The sequence below is a fragment of the Protopterus annectens genome, chromosome 6.part1 (genome assembly GCF_019279795.1).
Source record: "Protopterus annectens isolate FY-2018-M chromosome 6.part1, PAN1.0, whole genome shotgun sequence".
Taxonomy (NCBI): Eukaryota; Metazoa; Chordata; order Ceratodontiformes; family Protopteridae; genus Protopterus; species Protopterus annectens.
Genome location: NC_056738.1, coordinates 290,989,247 through 291,011,321, shown reverse-complemented (window position 1 = coordinate 291,011,321; position 22,075 = coordinate 290,989,247).

Sequence of the window (22,075 nt, the reverse complement as noted above, 5' to 3'; positions counted from 1 at the left end):
AAAATTCTATCAGAATTTAAAACAAGCCACTCCACACTCACCTGGTTCCAGAGCTATCTCACTAGGAGGCAGCAAGTAGTCAAATGGGGTAACTCCCTCTACCCACCTGCTGTGTGTCACCTTATGGTTCCCACAAGGATCCATTCTTGGCCCTCTTCTCTTTACATCATTCATCAATAGTCTACATACTGCCACTAATGAAGCCATGTTAATACAGTATGCTGACGTCTCTACCTTAATCTGTGCAGCCCCAACACTCCACCATCTTCAGGAAATAACACAGCAAGCCTTCTCTAAAGTGATAAACTGTATTCTGTTAGATGACATACTAAATGTACTGTAGAGGCTTAAGAAAATCTAAGACATATTGTACTGTATTTGTACTTTATTTATGAGTTAATCTCATCTCTCATGTATATACTTTTGTTGCTTAATCTCCTATGTATAAAATAGTTTTACTGATTTCTGCCACACTGTAAGTAGATACATATAAGTTGTATAGTAAACTTTTTCTTTCTTGTACTAGACATGTATTTGTAAAAATGCACTTTGTTGGAGCTTTTCTTCTCAGGCCTCTGCTAAAAATGGACACTGTTGTCCAGTCAGGCCATCCCAGTTAACAAATGTTAAATAAATAAATAAATTCAAACTTTGATTTCCCCACACACAAGCAGATGGTACTAGGTCAAGATAACGTCCCAAGTTACACTTAAACCAAGATCTATTTCTCATTCTCCCTGACAAACATCATTAGGTCTGCTGTTATTGCTGAGATGCTTCCATATCTCTGTATAACTCCACATGTACAGCAGTTTCAAGGTGATCTATGTTTTAGTAATATAGCTTTTAGCTGTGTTGTATAAAATGGAAACAGTTTGTTATTTCATGGTAACAGGAGCCAGTAAGCACAACCATTATAGAAATAAATCCAGATAGTACCACTCTCTGTGAATCACTGCCTGGGCACAACGTGCCATCCACATGAACCATGTGACCTAAATTAGTGAGAATATAACACATGTATGTGCATAAAACTATGATGCAATGCTATGTTGCATGACATGATTTGCATATGCATACCTGTGAACATTGGTCTGCCATATTTCTCACTGAGTGGACCTGCTGAATAGCTGGATGGTCATGGTTGCCTCAACAATTGGAAGGATCATGGACACATTAAATTGGCCATAGACATGAGTGCATGCATGTGTGTGCATTCTGTGGAAGGTTGGGCGCCAGGCGGCAATTCGACACTGTAAAACTCTATTGCCAATCATGAGCGGACAGTGATCCGCTGTGGTGACCCCTAACCAGGAAATGCCAAAAGAAGAAGAAGATGGTGCCTGCATCATGTATAAAGGAGTATAGGACTTTCTTGTTCTTTTTCCACAGAGGCTTCAAGAAAAAACTGCTGGGTGAGTATGCTGGCCATTTGAAGAAGATGGACCCCTAGTATGAGCTAGGCCAAGTGTTAAGTTATGCCGCAAGCATCATTCTTAATGGAGACTAGTGTCATCATCACTATGATGACATGAGGTGGCACCACTGTGATCTACTCCAGCAATGGGAGACAGAGGTTCAGCAGCATATGCCAGAAATATACAGTAATCAATTACTTTTTTGGGTACTGCTGTTGTCTTTTACTTACTATGTGCAGTGCTGTTCATGTAGGTTTATCAGTATGTGCTTTGTTCTGCAGTTAAGTAAGAGCATGAGCAGCATCAACTGAACATGGCTGAGTGTTGCTGATGAAAGGGCTACCTCTCCAGGCAGCTATATATATATATATATATATATATATATATATATATATATATATATAATGTGTGTTGTGGGTCACTCCACTATACAACTACAGCTGTGTTTGTAGAATGTGTGTCTGATCATTTCCCATTCCATCTTCTACAAGTTCAATTGTGGAAGAAGAGAAGTAGAGACTGCAGTCACATTGATCTCTACCAGCTGTTGCCTGTGGGGATGGGTTGCCAAAGGGAAGCATGTCATCTTCAAAGCATAGCTATGAGGTTTCCCTGCTGAAGATGATCTGGGGGGTCAATGGAGCTCTTTGTGTCTGCTTTACAGAAAGAGGTAAAGGCTGCTCTCCCCATAGGGTGGACCAGCGGTATCTCTAGTGATATCCTGTGATCAGCTGTGGAGGCTGGTCATTGCTGTGGCCCACTGACACTGGATACCCACCTTAACAATTTGCAGTACATTCTGGCATGACTGGTGAAGTCAAAAGATCAGCAGGCCCTGTCTGCTGGCGCTCCAGCAGAGCCACCAGAGTATAACATCAGCTACCCAATCAAATGATGTCATGTTCTAATATCCTGTGGGTATTGTTGCCATTCAGCCATGCCATGATTGCATCTTATCCCCTTCCCAGTGTGTTTCCTCCATTCCATTATACATCATTTTCTATTACAACATTGTTGTCCACCCCTTGTCTGTATGTATGTGACTGTAGATCAATATATGTGTATATACATTTAAGAAGCTATCCAAGGGCTTGTACAAGTGTATAAATACTGAGCCCGTGCAAGTCAGACTGCCATTTTGTAGTTAGCTGTTGAGATGTAAGCATGTATGCATGTAAGCTCTGTATGTTAACTAGTTTGTTCAAAGCTTAATGATACTGCTATCCATCCTGATGTGATTGTATGTATTAAAGCATCTGAACGAAACCCCAAGCCTTCTTGTTATATGTGTTAGAGACAAACGAGTGACAGTGACCATCCACTGTCCACCCTAACTTTTCTGTATATAGCACCTCTGTCTACTGTGTTTGTCCTCTGTTTTGTCTGTCTTCCAGTGGCAACTGCAACTATCCCTCTGTCCTACTCACAGCTGTCCTTTAGTAGTTTCTTCTCCTACCATTCCTTTGTGACACTTACAATGTGGATTCCATCCTCACAAAAACAGAGTACCCTTCTTCCCTCCATAATTTCTGTGTTATGTCTGCCCTTTAGTCTTTGCTTGTCTTGCTGTCCTTCCCTTTCCTATCTACCCTACTCCTTCCCCTTTTATATGTTGAAGAGAGTTGTCACTTTGCTGTGCATACTCACACTGGTCTTTCTGTTAGCTACTATGCAGCACTATGCTGCCTTGTTGTTTTGGTCTGACACTGAGTGCAGCTGTATGTCACTGCATTGCACATGGGCAGTTTGCACACTGCCTCTGTAGCCTGTCTTACCTCTGATGTCTACCATGCCAGCTTCATCTACTTGTGTAGTATTGCTTCAGCCACATAATACTGCAGTGCTATTCATCTCATTAAAACTTCTGTTTTCTTTTGGGCTCCATTGTATGAGGTGCAGGCACTATCCTTTGCATACCATTTACCTGATTAGCTCTCTAGTGCTTTGTTCAGTTACCTCTGTGAATATTAGCATTGCTCAGGCATGTGAAACATTACTGAATCCCAGCCATTATAGCTTTATTTACATGCATAATATTGTAAAGTGTTTTCATTTCAGGGGAAATTATTTTATTTAAATGTTGAAGTGTACCATGTCATAATTTTCAAAGTATTTGCAACACAAAGCTTTAAAAAGGCAGATGGATAGACTTCTCTTCCAACAGCTCCAGACTGTTAATAAATATAACATCAAAAGCTTATGCAAAATTCATCCCAGGCTGGATAAGCATAAAGTAAATGTTAAGTGCAGTCTTCATAAATAATGCAAATCAGGAGACTTACTGTAGATATGATTAAATAGCTAGCCTTGTTAAACTGATTTAACAATCTCAGTAAAGAGAACATTACATAAATTTAACAATAGGGTTCCAGTGCTTCGGATCTTATCTGCAGTGGCTCTGCCTTCTGCAAATTGTAATCCTGAATTATGGTCTCTGAGCAACATAGCCATTATGATTCAGAATCCATACACATGTGAGTCACTGCTGAAGAATGGAGTACTCTTTCAGGCAAGTTAAATAACTCAGTTTATTTGGCACTAAATTAATTTCTTCATTAATTTCCCAGACTTATCTTTTAATTTGTATTAACTCTGAAAAGGTTACATTAAATAAAAAGCATGGCACTACACAAAAAAGTACACAGGAAATGTTTGTATGTCTAGAGGGCAAATTTATACACTGGTATAATAATTCATAATGCTATCAATAAGATTTGCATGAACTAAGTGCATGCAACATTAGGAAATGTAAGACTGCTTCTCACAAACATATGAATAAGCTTTGTGTAATGCACAAGAAAATGTCAAGCAGTCTTCTTTTTTCTTTACATATCTTTCAAAAACATTTTTTTTTTTTTTTTGCATTTTACTTTATTTATTTTGCATTTACTGCAGCAATAAATTTGCAGGTACTGATGCTCAGCAAACCAACTAAGTGGTGATTGCAGGAATGAGCATTTGGATACAGCAATGTTCAGTAACTGCAATCCCTCTTGGATGTAATATGGAATGACAATGTGTGCAGCTGGGAGGTCATGCAGCCAGTCTGAAAATAACAGTGTATATGTACGATGGCCTGAGAATTTTGTACTATAAAATCTAGAAAGTGATGTTTCGCACATTGCCTTTACAGTAGCATAAATGAATGCCACTCCATAGTATTGTCAGAATATAGTAGAATTAACATATCTATATTATTCACTGCAGCAGTAACAAGACAGAAACACCTATGGATGTGCACTGTACATTGCAGTAATTTATAATGAGCACAACGTGGGTGTCTTGCATTGCATTCACAGTATAACTAGCTACTGCCTCATTATTTAATAAATACTGTGCCATCCTGCTGATATGAAGATGTGTACCCCACACAACAAGCCATTCTGCAAGGGAATACATATTTCAACCTATAGTCTAAGAGATTAGTATAAAAGATTTTGCAAAGTCAATAACTCAAGGTGTTAAAATTATAAAGAATATGCAGCAGACTGTAGCATGCTCTCAGATCTACTAACCAGCATCAGTATTGCTGATGCTAGGCATATAAATACTGAAGCCATACTAATTCTGACAATATTGTACAAAATCTGGGACACGGAATCACCAGCCATTCTTCTGAAACCCTTTTACTCATGAAATAAGTCTCTTATGTCCTCATGTAGGTTGCCCTGTCTCTTGGATAGTCCTCACTAATGGAAAGTCATATCATTGACACTCCGTTGCTTGTTTGATCTACAAGATTAAACTGAATATGCCAAAATGTAATTGGCAGCAAAGATATAAAAAGGACTTCAAGTGCAGATGCAAATGAGCACAATTCCTAGTGGGGTACTCTGCTGTATGTGCACAATTCCAAGTGGGGTACTCTGCTGTATGTGCACAATTCCTAGTGGGGTACTCTGCTGTATGTGTTGTTTATTTATAATCTAAGATGACATGCATGATGTCTACATACTGAGCAATTCTATAGGGGAAAATATTAAACCTACCTGGAAATCCTAATAACAGCATGTGGATGATAACCAGCTTTCAGATTATTGTATGGTACTGCAGGCTGTGTTGTATGTATGTGCCTCCCTATTATCCATATATTGTGCTTTTGTTTGTGTCTTGTAACTCATGTTCACATGTTTTTATACATCCCAGTTCAACTTTAGCAAAGTGAAGAAAGCCTTTGTAGCAGAAAAGCTGCGTACATCATGTGCTGTTCTTTTTTTCTAGTAGCCCACCCCCACAAATCCCCAACCTGCTTGCTACAACTTTCCCAGTGTGTAAGGATTAGTAACAACCATAGTTTCCTTTCACAAGGAATGTCAATGATAACATTCATGAAAATAATGTTCTTTGTCATCTGCAAATGTTGCTTTCCAGATATAAATACAGGGAGGACAAATTCACAAAGGATGCAGCAAGTGTTTTCAAATCATCTCAGCAATACACTCTACAGTGTTTATGTATACAGATGGCGCAGTGGTGCAGCAGTAACATTGTCATCTCACAGCAAGAGGTTCTCCAGTTCAATTCTCAGCTGAGGTGCTTTCTATGTGGAGCCTGCACATCCTCCCTGCATTCATGTGGGTTTCCTCCCACATTACAAAGACATGGGCCTGGAGTGTGTCTCCCTGCACCTCTGTTGAAAATTGGCTTCATTCTAAGTCAGATTTTCCTGTTAAATAAATTATTACAGAGAAACCTGTTTGTTTTGTGGAATGATACAAGCACTTACTAATATAGTATACAACAAGACAAAAAATGCAAAAACATCTTTATAAACTACTGGGTGAGTGACAGGCACAAAAGTACCACGAGTAAAAGACAAAGATTCATCCAACAGCTCTGAAAGTTAATTTCTTGGCATCTATGTCTCAGCTACGTAGTAAGCTGTTTGTGGTTGGTGACTCAGTCATAATCCTCTATATGGTGCATGGATTACAGCTATCGCACACTAAAATTGGGGAAATGTGGTTGAAGCAGCTAGCACAGGAAGCACAAGGAGCTTTAAACTCTATTAAGCATATGGCTGCATTAATTGTGTAACATGTTCTCAAAGCTGTTTACACTTCTGGGACGTCCTACCTCTGTTCACTGGTGAGCAGTGTCTGTATGCATGTTCCAAATGTGATGTAGGTTTCAAAGCAGTGAAACACTTATCTCTCTTACAAATTTAAACTCCATGCAGTACAAACTGGATATGATTAGAAATCCACTCAGAATACTCTGTATTGCTTATTGTTATGTGCATTTTATGTTTTAAAACCATTTTGTTTCACACCTAGTTATTTTTACCAGTTTACCTATTTACTTATCCATTAATCAACAGAATAAATTGATCTTTTAGTGTGTGTGCAAGTGTGCATGAGAGAGAGAGACAATGTCAGCCACCCTGCCTTTAGTGACACGTGACCCTCAAAAGACTAAAACACTACATATCACCAATCACTTTAATAATGCCCACAGGAATTATAGCATCCTTTACATGTCGAGGGATTTGGTTTGAGCAATCCCTCAACTTTCAGGGACACATTGAAAAACCTCAGGCCGAAGATCAATTACTTGCTTTTCCAGACACAAAAATCATTCCAATTTCTCTGTCTCCCCAGCCAGAGATGACATTGGTAAAGGAGTCCTATTCACCAACTGGAATACAGCTTATTGCTTTTTTTTCCCCACAGCTTCACAGAAAAATGCAGCAACGTTTCAATATATATAACACTCATCCGCTTCATCATCAACGCTCCATTGAGAATGGAAATCAAACTGGAAGTAGATAAAAATCAAGTAGCAGTTGAATGTGCCAAAAAATCAAAACAAAAAAAAAACGAAAGAAATAATATAAGGTGAAGGATCAGATGAGAAGGCAAGAAATGTAGAAAATGTATAAATATAGATAGCTGCAAGTACATAAAATTCCTGAAACAACCTCATGTCAATCAGGATCTAACAGAGGAATGGTTAAGGTGAAGTGAACTTAAGTCAAAGGATGAAAGTTTAATGATGGTACCAAGGCTAATGAACTATGTACACATTGGTTTACAAAGTCCACTGAGCATGTTGGAGAAACCGACAACTGCATGTCTTGTTAAACAGAATTGGAAATAGTCGTACATCTTGTTGCTGGGTGTAATACACTAATGGCAGAAGGCCTGTACATTGAAAGGCATTATAATGTGGCAAGACTCTTTCTTTGGGGATTGTACAAACATTATAATATTGAATTAATTGAGAAGCACAGGAAACATGATCCACAAAGTATTATAAAAAATGATGATGTTTATATAAATTGGGCTCACCCATTACCAACAGTTCAAAAAAAAGATGCAAGAAAACCAGATGTAGTTGTTTATGACAAGAAGACAAAAGTAGCATTGATCATTGAAATTGCTACATCCAGTGATTACAGCGTCTTAGATAGAGACACTGAGCCATAAAAAAACAGGATTTGTAGGCAGAAATGAGGGCAATATGGAAGAAGGATACAAACACAGCTCTAACAGTAGTAAGAGCAATGGGTCTCATAAAAAAGAAGTTACAGTTGCATTGAGATATGTTACCGATACATGTAACTCCATATAAATTGCAAAAGGAGTCACATCTGGGCACATTACGCATGGAGCACTTTTGGCTAACATCAAAGATTGAAACAATACTAATATCATGAATTTTAATCATAATTTGACTTAGGATTTGGGTTATTTCCCATCATGGTATTAGAAATGGAAAAGACCTGGACATATTAAAAAAAAAAATAGAACCTCATTGTATTATCCTATCAAAGTCAAATGGCTGCCTGTTGATGGCAGATTAATCCTCCTTTCAGGTTTCCTATTCTTCAGAATGCTTAACCAAGATACTTCATCACAACTTACCATGAAACTGATCACAACAACTCTAAACTGCAACATAAGAAGCCATGCTAGAGAAGGGCCTACACTCAAAACATTCACATCCAGATTTCATTGCACTGATCACAACTTTTTAGTTGTAGCCCCAAACTATGGCAGTCCCTAGCTAAATACATAACTCCAATGTTAGTATACTCTAACTTCCAAAGCTTAGTAAAATAATTTATGGAATTGAACTTTAAATGTAACTGTATTACTACAGGTCATTTTACATAATTAATCAAATCCCCTACTACATATTCCCATTATCCTAACATATGATCCAAAAATACCTTTGTAAATATGCATATAATTTTTCAATCCCTACTAACTCCTTCCATATTTACTTTCCTCTAGTAACATTAGACTCCATTATGCATTCATGATACTGCTCTGTTAGTCTCCTTCAAGTGGAGAACTACACAATTCACTTCAAATCTGATTATGCTGCTGTTTTGTTATTTTTTTTTTTGATAAAAGACAATGGGCTGGATTTATGAAAGCTTGCATGGAGTTGTAGAGTAGAGTAAGACATCAGACAGCCAATATGTCTGCCGAGCGATCCAGCAACAGCTGGCAGGGGAGTGCATGAGAGCTTCTAAAGCTAGTCTTGCACGGACAATGTCAAGGTATGCAAATTACCTAATTTGCTGCTGAAAGCTATGCAAATGAGGTAAATTTGCAATCCAGGAAACACTAACCTATCCATGGAAGAGTAGTGTTATCTGCAGAAATGTACTCCGTGGGTAACGGAGTACCGTTCTGCAAATAGCAAAACGGAGCTATGACAGCTCCAAATAAAAGATGCATCCAGTTCATGAAGCATGCCAATGGCCAAATATAAGGCCATTGGCATTTTTAAATGTTTAAAATGATTAAAATCTAATTTTTTTCCCAGAACTCCGATGTTTAAGGGTAGCACAGCGCGGCGCAAACATGCGGCACTTAAAAAAACAAGAAAATAATTAAATAATAGCCACAAATAGGCATTTTCACTAAAAAGCTTATCCTGCCATGCAGGTGAATGGCAGGCTGAAGACAACATGGCCACTGAGTACTGGTTGCTAAGGGGGGGGGGGAAGCTCAGTGTGAGAGATGTAACCAAGCATTAGTAGGCAATACTATGCAAATGAGGATAAGGATAGTGAATCCCAATTTTCCCCAGCATGTGAGCCATGTCCCAAGAGTGTAAGTGTAGGAGTAGGTGAGTAGTAGAGTAGAAGATAGGTGACATCATGAGGGTGTGTGTCAGAAAGGCTGTATGCTTATTGGAGCATAGTGTCTTGTGTTTGCCCTGAGTTGCTCAGGATTGCAAGAGGCATGACTACAGTTGTCCTTTTTGAAAACCAGAAACCAAAGGTGTACACCGTGAATATATCTGAATTATCTTACAAATGTGCACACAGCGTGTGCGCGCGTGCACGCTCGTTTGTGCGGCGCTGCCCCGGGCAGAAAGAGAAAGGGAAAAGGAAGGAAAATAACTAGTAGGAAGTTAACCAAGGAGATCTAGCTGAGCTGCCTGGTGAAATATATCAGAATCAGCCAATTGCACAGGCAGCAGACTAGCCCAGCCCAGCCCAGCACTTAGAAACTCTGCAAACAGCAGTCTCCCCTGTTTTTTTCCCAAGAACTCTGCAACACTGCAGTATACAAAGAGTGAAAACTTAAAAAGCTTAAGTCAGACAAAATGTTAGGAGCTGCTCTTGCTATCATAAACCAACATGTGCAAGGTGCTGAGGGTGGTGATTTTGTGAATGCTGCTGAGCAAACCACAGTGAGGAGACGGAGAAGAGTGTACAGACTCAGGGTAACCTACCAGGGGCTATATGAGCTGGAGATAGTGGAGTGCTATAGGGTGGACAGAGACCTCCTGCAGCAAATTGTTGAGCTGTGCAGGCCATGCCTCACACACAGAACCAGCAGAGGGGAACCCATCCCAGTGGATACCAAGGTATGTGTTGGCCTAAGAATACTAGCTACAGGTACCTTCCAGAGGCCAGCTGGTGATATGATGTGGATTTCACAGGCATCAGCATCCAGGGTACTGCACCAGCTCCTGGATGCCACGTCAGCACATGTCAGTAAGCACGTATATTTCCTCAATTCCAATGAGGCATTGGCCAGCAATATGCATCTTTTCCACCAAATAGCAGAATACCCTGAGGTAGTGGGTGCAATAGACTGCGCGTACATACACATCAAAGCACCACCCGGTGAGTGGGGTAGGGTCTACATCAACCGCAAGGGCTTCCCCTCCATCAACTGCCAGGTTGTGTGCGATGCCCAGGGCATAATAATGAATGTGTGTGCTGGCTGACCTGGAGGCTATCACGATTCCCACATCTGGCATCTGACACAGCTGTACCAGAGATTTGCCAATGGGGACATCCCTGAAGGTCACCTAGTGGGAAATGCTGGATACGTGCTGGAGCCATGGCTGATGACACCCATCAGAAATGCACACACACACCCAAACAAGAACTCCATAATGAGGCACACGCACAAACAAGAAACATTATTGAGCGTGGGTTTGGGATGCTCAAGTCATGGTTCTGGTGCCTGGACACATCTGGTGGAGCCTTGCAGTACTCACTAACTACATGTACCCAAATTGTCATGGTATATGCCATGCTACACAATATGATCCTGCGAAAACAGCTGCAGCAGGAACAGCATGGGGCAGGCCCAAACAGCCCCCCACCATTGTCAAGGCCTGCAAAAGCACAGTGTGACTCAGAGGAGGAACACCCTGAGCCTGCCCCAGTAGGCAGAAGGAGGTGTGCCCAGTATGCCCTGGCCTTGACAAAGAGGCAATGCATAGCACATACACTGACTCAGTAGGAACCCTGCAAATGACACCACTCTCCGACTCGCACATACAGTAAAACGGATGCCTAACTTAACACTACCTGTTTGCAAACATGTAGAGGAAGTGTACTATGTGCATCCAACATAGGCAGCCCTGCAGCCCCACCTGAGGCATGAGTGCCCTAATTTAAGCAATATAAAGCACTGCTAAGCACATTTTACCAGTATTGAGCATATTTAAATACAATTGCGCGTAGCTGTGCACGTCGGGCAATGTTGGGCAAAGTCAGGCAAAGTCGGGCAAAGTTGAGCAAAGTCAGGTAAACATGCTCACACCTGCTTTACTGTTCCTTAAGCAGTCTGGTCTGTGCAGCAGGAAAATAAAAATCAGTGACAGGGCTCGAACTCAGGATACTGTGCAGTATAGTCACAATACTGAACCACTAAGCCATGACAGCATTTTACTGTCACAGACACAACTTAACTCACTCACACATACCAGTTGGGGGGGGGGGTCACATACCTAACAGTCACAGCCAGCAGGACAAATGTAGACAAATGCAAACACAAACAAATGCTGTATCATGCCCTCTGAAGAGGCATATGAGTAACTTCCCCCCAAGCCTATGCAGACAGATAACAGCAGGCCAGGCAGTGTGATGTGGGTTGGGTAGGCTATGAAGTCACAAACTAATATGTGTGTAATTGGAAGCTAAGGTCTGTAGTACAGTGGTATGCCTCAAGCCAATACGATAGGCAACAGTACAGACTGAAATGGAGTACCTGACATAGCAGTGCAGGCCTAGCAAATGTGTATAATTGTCAGGTGAACCCTTCATTCTATGTACATCCATAGTAACAATCAGGTGTGCCCCCCCCGGGTAGAAATGTACAAATAATAGCTGTCTCCACTATATGTAGAATGACTCATGGAAGCCCTGCAGGCACACTGTGCTTCCTGTCCATGTACAACACAAAGGTGAGCCCTGAAGTAAACACCAACTTGATTTTCACACACATATAGTATATATGCTCATACTGGGCATGCTCACACACTTAGGCCATGTCTGAGTACGGCAGTGGGCCACACATATCTGGCAGTTACAATTCTTACTCCAGACACTTGTCACTATTCACCAGTCCTGCCTTGTGCACACAGTGATACGAAAACAGACCCATATAATATATTGGACACCTGTCATAATCAAACTATGTACTCCAAGTACTTAAGTTGTTCAAAGAAAGTGAAAAACCAAAGAAGATCAATAATTCTCCGATCAGTATCATCAAGAAACAATGAGCACTCCTAACATTATCCAAGCCATGGTCAAAGAGTCCATAGAGAACCATGAAGCTTTCTTTCGTTATGTCATAAATATCAATGTAAACTCATATATGTTCTGAGTCAGTGCAAACTGTAAATGAATACATGTACATGATTGACATTGCCAACATCTTGTCAGACAGGTTCATACATATTTACCCCTTCTCACTGACAAAAGGGCTCATTATCATACCTGGAGATTGTGAAAACCCAGAAATCACATATACAATGGTTAAACAGCTCTTTCCAAACCTAAAAACATGGCATGTATGGAATAACATGGTTTCCCTGGTTGTGTCATGTGTGAACTCCAAAACAAACAGACCCTGCACCTGAACAGTCTGTTGAGACTCACCGTCTGTACAGGATATGAAACTGCTGAATGGGTTACAGCAACGTTTGGCACACTCCACGAGTGTTGGTGCACAACAGACCATGAGAACTATTGTCTTATAAGCTTAATAAGCCTGATGTGAGAGGCCATGGGGTCCATCATTATGGAACTCATAAACAGAGCTATTAAGAGCCTACAAACACCCAACCCTACCCATTTTGGTTTGGTCAGGGGCAGATCATGGTTCCTAAACCTGATAGACAGTTTTCAAGGCAGTCACCCAGGACATGCATCAATGAAATGAGCTACATATGGCCTACATAGACCTTGAAAAGCCCTTTTCCAACACCCCACACACATGTCGTATCCACAAAATCAACAACCTGTGCATAAACACGTATGTCATTTGATGTATTGCCAACTGAGGCACAGATAGATCCCACAAGGTAAGAATTGTGGTCTCCTGTTCAAGCTGGTAACAACTGCTGTCCCCTATGGCTCAGTCCTGGGACCCCTCCTGTCTGGTGTATACATTTCAGAAATACAGTCAAACACGAGGGCTATGTTTAGCAAGGTTTGTGGATGACTGCAAAAAGGTTGTCATAATCGATGTTTGGGACAATAGAGACATCCTTAAAAAGGGTGTCAGTCAGACAGATGTGGTGTCAAACTTATGGGCTCGAGCTACAGTCATACAAATACCAAATAGGTGCCAAAACCCTAAATATGGAGGTAATAATAAGGGATCTATGGACACGTGGCTAGTCATCACTACTTCCAGAAACACATTCACAAAGTGGTTAGAAAATCATGCAATATGTTCCCACAAGCTGCCAAGGTCTTTGCATGTAGATCAAAGGAGGTTCCCTCTACTCATCAGTCATCAGACCCATCATAGAGTACCACAACACACTTGCAATGAATCTGACTAGGCACCTTCAGCAGCTGGAAAGACCACTGATGTACCTCAACAAGAGCATTACTGGCCTCAAACAGTTGCCTCATGCAACAAGACTGAATTTAACTCAGTCTGTACTCTGTTGCATACTGTCTACTCAGGTGATCTCTGCCCAACAGACAGGTCCATGTCCTATACAGAATGGATGTACATGTGCTATCTGAAGTAACCCCAAGCTCACTGTACTACATGCTCTAGGGATATCATCATCACAACAATAAATAGAACATGTTGGAGGGATACATTAATAACTCACAGACTTCCCTTTCTTTGGAATAGGCTCCCTCCCAACCTACATTAAGCTGAGTCCCTCACTGACACTTTTCCAGAGGAGCCTTGATGAGTGTATGTGAAAATGAAATGTCACACCATGGATCACTTCATCATCTCTACTACACAGAGGCCTAGGGAACTAATTCCATGGGTGGTGATAGCTGCACACTCTGGCCATACTAATATATGCCTTCAGGCAGATAGCCTATTACCTACCTATGTACCTATATACATATGTAGGGGGAACACAGTATAATAAGCCAAATATGGATGGGCAGAGATGTGTGTAAGAGGGTGACCATGACAGGGAGCCATCCAGGACTGTCCCACCAAGCACACATCCCAATGGCACAAAAGACATGAGGTGCACATCTCACTCAGTACACATAACAGCCACCAGTATCTGTAAGCATTACAGTGTATGTAATGTATGTGTGTGTGCCTGCTGTACAACATGATGGTATAATGAAGTACACATCTACTATCTGTAGACATGTACCTGTCACATAGTCTACTACATACCTATGAACCTATCTTCAATAAGGCATATGTTAGCCTAGGCAAGTTGTGCAGCTTTCACCACCCCATTGGGAAGTCTCCGAAGCCCTCATTCTAATAGTTAGTACCCTAAGCCCCTTTCTAGTGGGGCTGCTGATGTGATGGCCTGTGTGAATTGTCTGTTTCCCATCCACTTATCAAGGTTCCTATTGAAGAGTGTCAGTGAGGGGCTCTGTCTGATGTACATTGGGACTCTGTTCCACAGTAAGGCAAGTGTCTGGGATGGTACTCTATCCCACCAGCATGTTGTATTCATTGTTGTGATGAGGTTCATATCCCTGGAGTGTGTTGGGCAACTCAGTTTTGTTATCTGTAGATGGAGCATGCTCAGCAGTTATGTGTTGGACATGGCTCTGTATGTTAGGCAGAGTAGGCGGCATGCAACGAAGAACAGATTTAGTTTTACCAGTTGTGTTGCATAACACAACTGTTTGAGGCCAGTAATCCTCTTGGTGAGGTACCTCTGTGGTCTCTACAGCTGCTGGATATGCGTAGTCAAGTACATCCAAAATGGTGCATTGTACTCAATGATGGGTCTGATGACTTAGAGGGCCACCACTACCTCTTCGGATCCTGATGCAAACCCTTTGTTGATTAGGTGAGCCACATAGGATTTCCCAATCACTTTGGCAATATGGTTGTCAAAGGAAAGATGACTATCTACTTGTGTCCCCATATCCCTTATTACCTTGTCAGTTTTAAGGGGGTAACACCTATGTGGTAGTTTGTGTGTACTTTGTTTTCACCAATGGGGATCACTATGCATTCCTCCATATTGAGCTTGAGGCCATGATTCTGACACCACACATCTGTCTCATAGAGTCCCTTCTGGAGAATATTTGTGTCATCCGGGTAATCTATTATGGCAAACACTTTACAGTTCCCAGCAAACTTAGTCAGCCACAACCCTCCTGTGTTGGCATGTACATTTGAGAAGTCTATACCAAACAGGAGGGACCCCAGGACTGAACCCTGGGGGCCAACAGTTGTTACCAGTGTAGAGTCTGACATGTAGCCAGCAACTCTTAATTTGTGGAATCTATCTGTGAGCCAGTTTGCAATCCATCTTGTGATGTATGGATTCATGCCCAGGTTGGTGAGTTCATCTATGATACCTGACTGGGGAATGATGTCAAAGGCTGTAGTGAGGTATAGGTAGGCTGTGTTGAGCTCATTTCAATCATCTGTAGCCTGGGTAATGGTCTCAAAGAAATCCACCCAGTTCAGGAAGTGTGATCTGCATATGATGAAGCCAAACTGGTTGTGCTCAACTGTGTGAAGGTTCACAATCTCTTTATTGTTAACTTCCATTATGATTGGCTCCATTGCCTTAAAGATTAGACTCATCAGGCTCATAGAGCATGAATGCCAAGGGTTTTTATTTGGTCCCACCCCTGTGGAGTGTGAAGAATGTTGCTGTGCATCATTCTATGGGTACATATCCTGTACAGAGCATGTAGAGAGAGGTGTAGATATCCTTGATGAATATGGATACATCCCCACCCTATGTGCTATGATCCAGGTCCTGATACTGGAAGGTATGGAATGAGTAGTATCCTGGTAGTGCTGGTGTGCTCTGTGGAGCCTTGAACTAGGTTTCTGTTACTGCACAGATATCAATATTCTCCATACTGAGATGTGCCTCGAGTGTGTGCATCTGGAGGCTGAGACTTCTGGCAATGAGTAGTATTTAGCTAACTTTGTGGTTATTTGTGTTGGTTATGGGGTTTGGTTTGCCCTGAGTGACCGGTGTTCCACACCTGAAGTCAATGCCTCATTGGCCCCATCTGACCATAAGCTAATTACCCTACATATCCACATTCTGGACCCACTCCCCATTACGGAAACTATGTTAAAAAATGTCTCCAAAGCCAACTTCATGCTTCTTAAGACAGAAGTGCTGAACTTCAGGACACCCATGCAGATGGACAATACTGCTATGACTACTGAATCCTTCACAATTGCACTTTATAAGCACTTACATGAGTGTATGCATCGTGCTATCCTAAACAGAACCAAGATGCTATCCTCCAAGAAAAGGAAGCCAGTCTGGTGGTCCCCTGCCATAAACAAACTGCACAACAAAAGGAAGAAACTGTTGCAAAAGAGGGTAAAATCCCATGAGTGGAGGAGCTCCCTGGTCAGCCTCAGGAAGAAGCTGCGATCCCTGATAAAATCCTCCAAAGCTAGTTATAAAAACAAGGCCGACACTGATTCTAAAGACAACCACAAAGCATTCTATAGCTATGTCAAGAATCTCAATGGCAACACTCAGATCTGCTCTGAGTTACAGCACAATGGCACTAAATATACAGACCCAGCTGATATTGCCAACAGCCTGGCATATAGGATCAGTGCTAACTTTACCCCCCCTCTCACCCATGAAAGAGCACATCTCTATACCGGAAGAATGCAAGATTGCTGTCATCATGGCTGCACAGGTAAAAAACACTCTCCAAAGGCAGGAACACAGCATCCATGGGACCAGATTACATCCCAGGCTGCATTCTACACAAACTACAGAACGAACTGGCACCACACCTACGTACCATGTTCAATCATAGCATCACCTCAGGCTTTTTTCCTGCTGAATGGTGCACAGCGACGGTTATCCCACTATACAAGGGGGGAGCCACCACGGACCCCGGGAACTAGCGCCCCATTAGTCTGGTGAGCCTGGTCTGCAAGGCCATGGAACTTATCATCATGGAACTTATAAACAAAGACATTGGTAATCTCCAAACTCTGGACTACAACCATTTTGGGTTTGTAAAAGGCAGATCATGTCTCCTAAACCTGATAGACTTCTGTGAAGCAGTCACCAAAGCCGTAGACAAGGGTAAGGTGGTTCACACAGCCTATCTAGATCTTGCCACAGCTTTCAACACCATCTCCCACTCTGGAATTATGGATAACCCCACTAAACTAGGTATAAATCCCTATGTCACAAGATGGGTTGCCAACTGGCTCACTGACACAACCCACACTGTGAAAGTAGCAGACTCCAAGTCCGACTTCGGACCAGTGACAAGTGGAGTACCATAGGGTTCAGTCCTGGGTCCTGTCCTGTCCTGTTTGGTATCTACTTCCCTGAAGTACAGGTTAACATGGAAGGTCTCTGGCTAATGACGTTCCCAGATGACTGCAAACTTGGAGCCATAATCGAGACTACTAACGATGTGGAACATCCTACAAAAGGGCCTCACTGAGACAGATGCCTGGTGTCAAAGCCATGGCCTCAAGCTCAATGCCAAAAAGTGCATTGTAATCCCCTTTGGTAAAAACACTGTACTCATGAACTACAACATAGGTGGTAGTATACTTAACACCAAAAGTGTGATAAGAGACCTTGGGACACAGGTGGACAGTAGACTCTCCTTTGATAATCACATTGCCACAGTACTCAGGAAATCCTTCTACATGGCACACCTCATCACAAAAGGTGTCTCATGCAGAATAAAAGTGGTCATTGTTCCCCTCTACTCATCACTCATTAGTTCCATTATAGAGTACAATGCCCCTTTTGCTATGTACCTCACAAGACATCTACAACAACTGGAGAGCCTGCAGACATACCTCACAAAGAAGATTAGTGGCCTCAAATACATGCCATACACAGACCATCTCAAAACACTACAGCTTTACTCTGTCGCATATCTACTCAGAGGTGATCTCTGCCTAACATACAAAGCTATGTGAAGAACAGAGCTGTTGGACATGCTCCACTTAAAAAATCCCAATCCCTCTGAGCATCTGCCCCAAACCCAGACTGAAATACAAAAGGAGGGGGTGTATCCATTTTCATAAAGGATACCCACACCTCCAGGTTAGTGGCACAGCATGAGGCCTTGGAGACCATGCAAGTGCAACTAACATTGGGCAAAGCTGCTTATCAGATTGTAGCCTGCTATAGATCACATACCTTGTCTCAGGACCCTCACTCAGTATTCCTGACAACAATGGGAAATATAAAGGTCCTACCAAACACCAAGATATGAGGAGATTTCAACTACCCAAACACTGACTGGGAGAATTACATGAGTACAAAGTCCTTTGCCCAATGCTTCCTAGAGTTTATAAATTCAAACGGCTTGGAACAGCTGGTCATCACACCCACTAGAGGTGACAACATGCTGGACCTGATCATCACCAACATGGGGGATCAGAGTTCCACACCAGAGATAAACCCCTTGCTGGTAATATCAGATCATGAAGTAATCACACTGGACATCCACATCCCGACCCCCCCCCCCAGTCAACAAGACCACTGTGAAAAACTTTTCAAAAGCAAACTTCACACTTCTCAAGACCTAAGTGGAAAGTTTCAAAGCCCCCTTGCTACAGGATAATGCGATCCAATCTACATAATCCTTTACAAGTGCATTCTATGAGCATCTACAGGAATGCATGGATCGAGCCATCCCAATTAAAACCAAGACTCACTCCTCCAAAAAGAAGAAACCAGTCTGGTGGTCCTTGCCCATAAATAAGCTATACAACAGAAGGAGGAAACTAACACATGATAGAGTAAAATTCCAAAAAGGAAAGGCATCACTGATCATTATTAGCAAGAAACTATGATCGGTCATAAAATAATCCAAGTCCAGTTTCTAAAGAAAAATTGCCAAGGAATCTAAAGATAACCACAAAGCCTTCTTTAGCTATATCAAACATTTAGGTGGCAACTCTCAGATATGCTTTCAGCTACTGCAAAATGGCAAAAAATACACTGAACCAAATGACATTGCCAACATCCTGGTGGACAAGTTCAGTGCAAACTTCACCTCCCGCTCACCCCCAAAATGGCCCGTGTCCATCCCAGAAGAATGCAGAGCCCCAGACTTCATGGACATGCAGGTAAAAACAGCCCTCTTCAAAGCTAATAACACAGCATCAATGGGACTGGATGGTGTCCCAGGCTGCATCTTACACGAGCTCTAAAAGGAACTAAACCCTCACTTACATTCGCTGTTCAGACTCAACCTTACCACAGGCTATGTACCCAAAGAATGGCGTACAGCAACAGTCATCCCACTCCACAAAGGTGGTGCCACAACAGAACTTGGGAACTATCGCCCTATAAGCCTGACCAGCCTGGTCTGCAAAGCTATGGAGCGAATTATCATGGAACTCATAAACAGAGACATTGGGAACCTCCAGATACCGGACCCTACCCAATTTGGCTTTGTTAAAGGCAGATCCTGCCTCCTAAACGTAGTTGACTTCTTTGAAACAGTTACCAAGGCCATAGATGAAGGGAAGTTAGTCCACATAGCCTACCTGGATCTTACTAAGGCCTTTGACACCATTCCCCACTCTGGCATTATAGACAAGCTTACCAGCTTGAACATTAACCCCTATGTCACGAGATGGGTGGCCAACTGGCTCACGGATAAAACACACATGGTCAGAGTTGCAGGTGCCATGTCCGACTCTAAACCAGTTACATGTGGCATCCCACAGGTCTCGGTCCTTGGACTCCTCCTGTTCAGTATATACTTCTCTGAGGTACAGGCAAGCACGGGAGGACTATGGCTGACCAAGTTCCCAGATGACTGTAAACTGGGGGCCATAATCGACTCTCTGGCTGACACAGGCATCCTCCAGAAGGGTCTTACAGAGACAGATACCTGGTGTCAAAACCATGGCCTCAAGCTGAATGCCAAAAAATGCATAGTCATCCCCTTTGGAAAAAACAAAATGCCTATGAATTACCACATAGGTGATAATCCACTCGGTACGGAAAATGTAATTAGGGACCTAGGGACCCAGGTAGATAGTAACCTCTCCTTTGATAATCACATTGGCAAAGTGGTAAGATATTCCTTCTATGTAGCCCACCTAATCACGAAAGGGTTCATCTCTAGATCAAGAAAGGTCATTGTGCCCCTCTACTCATCACTCATTAGGCCCATAATAGAGTACAATGCCCCATTTGGTATGTACCTTGATTGGCACATGCAACAGCTGGTAAGACCACAGAAGTACTTCACCAAGAGGATCATGGGCCTCAAAGAGATGCCCTATGCAGCTCGACTAAAGAAACTCCAGCTCTACTCGGTTGCTTACTGCCTGCTCAGAGCTGATCTATGCCTGACATATAAGGCCATGTCCAACCCGGAATTAATGGACATGCTCCACCTCAAGAAAAACAAATCTCTTAGAGCCACATGCTCTAGTGAATTAAACCTCAGCAAAGCAATAAACAGGATGTGCTGGAGGGATAGATTCCTATCCCACAGACTTCACATACTCCAGAATAAATTACCTATCTATATCAAACAAAGCTCCTCATTAGCACTCTTCAAGGAAAATTTTGATTATTGGATGGGAAATAGGAAATTCACCCTGGGGATCACTTCTGTGTCTCTGCACGACAGTGGCACAGGACAATAAATTTATTGGGTGGCAAAAGCCAGGGTACCTTTTTGGCTGGCCTTGTATTATCCCCAGGGCCAATAGACTAGTGCCTACCTATGAACCTATGAACCTTTGAGCCTTGCCTAAAAAAGGTAATATGGGGACAGCATGAGCCTTGGCCAGTATTCAAAAACATAGGGGCAACAGGTACAAACCATCTGTAGTGAAGCAACAAGGCTTGTCTATCATGTCATCACAAGCAGACAGAGACTGTATTCCCTTTGAATGACACCAGAAGCTCAGCCAATTGTTGAAGTTTATCATCTTTCTGTTATATTGCAGTATCATGTAGGTGAAGGTAAGAAGCTACTCAAGGTTTGACCCTGTGTGTGCCAGCATGTGGTGCATCAACCCATATATGATATGGTCATGGCCTATGCATACAATACACTCACAATACACCTAGTATGATAAGCCTGTTGAGGTTAGCAAATGTGAAAAAAATCCTTGTGCAGACTGTCAGCAAGTAATGTCTGTATTGCACCCTGTGTGCTTACTGAAGTGTAAAGACGTACTTTGTTTGGATTAAGAACACTGCACTTGCCAACTGTGTGTGTGTGTGTGTGTGTGTGTGTGTGTGTGTGTGTGTGTGTGTGTGTGTGTGTGTGTGTGTGTGTGTGTGTGTGTGTGTGTGTGTGTGTGTGTGTGTGTGTGTGTGTGTGTCCTTGGGCAGAGCAACCTTTTTGGAGATTACTCAAACACCTTAAAAGTGGTATACTCATCTTTGTCAAGTCCGATGATGTCATCATCCTACAAATATACCTGTGGAAAAATGAAATCCCAGTAAAGTGTGTAGCGCGTTGTGTAAATGCGTATTGTTGTAATATCATAATGTCATTAGGTAAGGTTTGCATCCTGCAGTTGCCACCTGTGTGTCTTCCTGGGGCAGTGCAACCTTGATAGAAACTACTCAAACACCTTAAAAGTGATATACTCATCTTTGTCAAGTCCGATGATGTCACCATCCTACAAATATACCTGTGGAAAAGTAAAATCCCAGTAATGTATATAGCACATCGTGTAAATGCATACTGCTTGTAGTATCATAATGTAGTTAGATAGGGGTTTGAATCCTGCATTTGCCAACTGTGTGTGTCTCCC